This window comes from Coregonus clupeaformis, chromosome 37, assembly GCF_020615455.1.
Source record: "Coregonus clupeaformis isolate EN_2021a chromosome 37, ASM2061545v1, whole genome shotgun sequence".
Classification (NCBI taxonomy): Eukaryota; Metazoa; Chordata; class Actinopteri; order Salmoniformes; family Salmonidae; genus Coregonus; species Coregonus clupeaformis.
Genome location: NC_059228.1, coordinates 13,297,138 through 13,302,137, shown reverse-complemented (window position 1 = coordinate 13,302,137; position 5,000 = coordinate 13,297,138).

The following is a 5,000-nucleotide window of genomic DNA, read 5'->3' as shown; positions in this document are numbered from 1 at the left end:
GTCTCAATCATATGTGTATGCGACCAATACAATTAGATTTGATTTGATTTGATTTTGATCATATACTGGATAGACACATATATATATATTATATGTATATATTATATGTATATATTATTTTATTTTATTGTTATGATATTGTTGAATTATATCATGTTTAATTCCATTGCGCCGCCCATAAAGGGTGGGTCCTTGTGAAATCATGTGGGGATGGAGAGCCTTGAGAGCCATGTTTCCTCCAGCTATTACATCTCAACACCCAGAGACCCTTCCAGAGACGCTTCCAGAGACCCTTCCTGAGACCCTTCCTGAGACCCTTCCTGAGACCCTTCCTGAGACCCTACCAGAGACGCTTCCAGAGACCCTTCCAGAGACCCTTCCTGAGACCCTTCCAGAGACCCTTCCAGAGACCCTTCCAGAGACCCTTCCTGAGACCCTTCCTGAGACCCTTCCAGAGACCCTTCCAGAGACCCTTCCAGAGACGCTTCCAGAGACCCTTCCTGAGACCCTTCCAGAGACCCTTCCTGAGACGCTTCCAGAGACGCTTCCTGAGACCCTTCCAGAGACCCTTCCTGAGACCCTTCCAGAGACCCTTCTAGAGACCCTTCCTGAGACCCTTCCTGAGACCTTTCCAGAGACCCTTCTAGAGACCCTTCCTGAGACCCTTCCTGAGACCCTTCCAGAGACCCTTCTAGAGACCCTTCCTGAGACCCTTCCTGAGACGCTTCCAGAGACCCTTCCAGAGACCCTTCCTGAGACCCTTCCAGAGACCCTTCCTGAGACCCTTCCTGAGACCCTTCCTGAGACCCTTCCTGAGACCCTTCCAGAGACCCTTCTAGAGACCCTTCCTGAGACCCTTCCTGAGACCCTTCCAGAGACCCTTCTAGAGACCCTTCCTGAGACCCTTCCTGAGACCCTTCCAGAGACCCTTCCAGAGACCCTTCCTGAGACCCTTCCTGAGACCCTTCTAGAGACCCTTCCTGAGACGCTTCCAGAGACCCTTCCTGAGACCCTTCCTGAGACCCTTCCAGAGACCCTTCCAGAGACCCTTCCTGAGACCCTTCCTGAGACGCTTCCAGAGACCCTTCCAGAGACCCTTCCTGAGACCCTTCCTGAGACCCTTCCTGAGACCCTTCCTGAGACCCTTCCTGAGACCCTTCCTGAGACCCTTCCAGAGACCCTTCCTGAGACGCTTCCAGAGACCCTTCCTGAGACCCTTCCTGAGACCCTTCCTGAGACCCCTACCTTTATCCCTTTGAGTTCTAGGTCCTCATCACTCCACCCCCCTCACCTCCATCACCCCCCTCACCCCCGTCACCCCCTCACCCCGTCACCCCCGTCACCCCCTCACCCCGTCACCCCCCCTCACCCCCGTCACCCCCATCACCCCCGTCACCCCCGTCCCCCCACATGGAGTGGCAGCTCTCCCTCTCTCTCCTCAGCCCCCTATTCATCCTCTCCTCCTCTGCTCCTTTATTATTCATATGGTAAACCTCCTTTGGCTGTCTGTGCTGTGGCGTAGGATGTTAACACATGTAATCCCTTCATTAACGAACACACACAGAGACACACACAGTGACGCTGACGCTGCCTCCAGGGACACAGGACGCATACTCCCCTTATGGATTAGTCCAGGAAGAGTGGAGGGGCTGACGGTTAAACGGCTCCGTTCAGACAGACTCTCTACAGTTTCAAAGCCCCCACTTGAGAACCCAGCAGTGGGCTGAGGGTTAGCCCCGGGTCCTACAGCTCTGACTGACTCAGTCTCTGAGTAAAGCTCAGTGTAGGGCCTCTATATTCTCCAACAGCGTTACTGACTGACTGAAATTCAATTCATGATTGTGTCAAAGAGGATTTTCTCAATTCATGGTTAGAATTTCAATCCACTTCATATATTGATTTCCATTACCATTAGTATCTATCTATTTATCCTGCTACTGGTCACTACTACTCCTGTATACTGTATATTACCACTAGCATATTACCATAAGTATTTTAGGCAGGTCACCAGTGATACAAGTCAATATTCGACGTCCATCCATGTCTGAGGACGTAGCGAGATGACGTGGAAACTGGCCACTAGGGGCAACAGTGAGTGCTGTTACCTTCAAGTATGTTTTGGTTTTGCTAGGGCGTTGCGGAAGGGGATGGTGGCTGGGCGTTGAGGAAGGGGATGGTGGATGGGCGTTGAGGAAGGGGATGGTGGCTGGGCGTTGAGGAAGGGGATGGTGGCTGGGTGTTGAGGAAGGGGATGGTGGCTGGGCGTTGAGGAAGGGGATGGTGGAAGGGCGTTGAGGAAGGAGATGGTGGATGGGCGTAAGCATCTGCCTCTGGTTTTAAAGGTTGAATGTTTGAATCCAGTGATAGAAATATGTTTTGATATTTTTGTTTTAAGCCTATCCCAAACCTTAACCCTTACATTAACCATTCAGAGTTAATGCCTAACCTTAAGAATTCTGAGTTAATGCATGATTATTATTATTATTATTATTATTATTATTACTATTATTATTTATCCTGCTACCAGTCACCTTCTCCTAATCCCCCTCCTACATGTACAGTTGATGTCGGAAGTTTACATATACCATAGCCAAATACATTTACATTCAGTTCCTGACATTTAATCCTAGTAAAAATTCCCTGTTTTAGGTTAGTTAGGATCACCACTTTATTTTAAGAATGTGAAATGTCAGAATAATAGTAGAGAGAATGATTTATTTCAGCTTTTATTTCTTTCATCACATTCCCAGTGGGTCAGAAGTTTACATACACTCAATTAGTATTTGGTAGCATTGCCTTTACATTGTTTAACTTGGGTCAAACGTTTCGGGTAGCCTTCCACAAGCTTCCCACAATAAGTTGGGTGAATTTTGGCCCATTCCTCCTGACAGAGCTGGTGTAACTGAGTCAGGTTTGTAGGCCTCCTTGCTCGCACACGCTTTTTCAGTTCTGCCCACAAATGTTCTATAGGCTTGAGGTCAGGGCTTTGTGATGGCCACTCGATACCTTGACTTTGTTGTCTTTAAGCCATTTTGCCACAACTTTGGAAGTATGCTTGGTGTCATTGTCCATTTGGAAGACCCATTTGCGACCAAGCTTTAACTTCCTGACTGATGTCTTGAGATGTTGCTTCAATATATCCACATACTTTTCCTTCCTCATGATGCCATCTATTTTGTGAAGTGCACCAGTCCCTCCTGCAGCAAAGCACCCCCACAGCATGATGCTGCCACCCCTGTGCTTCACGGTTGGGATGGTGTTCTTCGGCTTGCAAGAACCCCCTTTTTCCTCCAAACATAACGATGGTCATTATGGCCAAACAGTTCTATTTTCGTTTCATCAGACCAGAGGACATTTCTCCAAAAAGTACGATCTTTGTCCCCATGTGCAGTTGCAAACCGTAGTCTGGCTTTTTTTATGGCTGTTTTGGAGCAGTGGCTTCTTCCTTGCTGAGCGGCCTTTCAGGTTATGTCGAATATAGGACTCGTTTTACTGTGGATATAGATACTTTTGTACCTGTTTCCTCCAGCATCTTCACAAGGTCCTTTGCTGTTGTAATGGGATTGATTTGCACTTTTCGCACCAAAGTACGTTCATCTCTAGGAGACAGAACGCGTATGATGGCTGCGTGGTTCCATGGTGTTTATACTTGCGTACTATTGTTTGTACAGATGAACGTGGTACCTTCAGGCGTTTGGAAATTGCTCCCGAAGATGAACTAGACTTGTGGAGGTCTATAATTTATTTTCTGAGGTATTGGCTGATTTCTTTTGATTTTCCCATGATGTCAAGCAAAGAGGTACTGAGTTTGAAGGTAGATCTTGAAATACATCCACAGGTACACCTCCAATTGACTCAAATGATGTCAATTAGCCTATCAGAAGCTTCTAAAGCCATGACATCATTTTCTGGAATTTTCCAAGCTTTTTAAAGACACAGTCAAGTTAGACCCACTGGAATTGTGATACAGTGAATTATAAATGAAATAATCTGTCTGTAAACAATTGTTGGAAAAATTACTTGTGTCATGCACAAAGTAGATGTCCTAACCGACTTGCCAAAACTATAGTTTGTTAACAAGAAATGTGTGGGGTGGTTGAAAAACAAGTTTTAATGACTCCAACCTAAGTGTATGTAAACTTCCGACTTCAACTGTACATACCGTATCTACCTTAATACTCCAGTATCCCTGCCCACTGGAAATGTGGTACTGACACTGACCCTGTATCCAGCTTCCTCTCTTATTTCTCTGTTTTCTTTATTATATATATTTAGTTATTGTTGTTTACAGAGTATATCATATCAGCCCTTTTGGGCTTCCAGCATCACCTTCACACCGCTTTTACCAGTTTTTATCTGTACTGTTTTGGCTTTCACTTATTTTCTTTGGTGTGAATAAATAAAACCCAAAACCTGTTAGTTCTACTACAGTGGGGGAAAAAAGTATTTAGTCAGCCACCAATTGTGCAAGTTCTCCCACTTAAAAAGATGAGAGAGGCCTGTAATTTTCATCATAGGTATAAGTCAACTATGACAGACAAATTGAGAAAAATAAATCCAGAAAATCACATTATAGGATTTTTAATGAATTTATTTGCAAATTATGGTGGAAAATAAGTATTTGGTCACCTACAAACAAGCAAGATTTCTGGCTCTCACAGACCTGTAACTTCTTCTTTAAGAGGCTCCTCTGTCCTCCACTCATTACCTGTATTAATGGCACCTGTTTGAACTTGTTATCAGTATAAAAGACACCTGTCCACAACCTCAAACAGTCACACTCCAAACTCCACTGTGGCCAAGACCAAAGAGCTGTCAAAGGACACCAGAAACAAAATTGTAGACCTGCACCAGGCTGGGAAGACTGAATCTGCAATAGGTAAGCAGCTTGGTTTGAAGAAATTAACTGTGGGAGCAATTATTAGGGAATGGAAGACATACAAGACCACTGATAATCTCCCTCGATCTGGGGCTCCAATCAAGATCTCACCCCGTGGGGT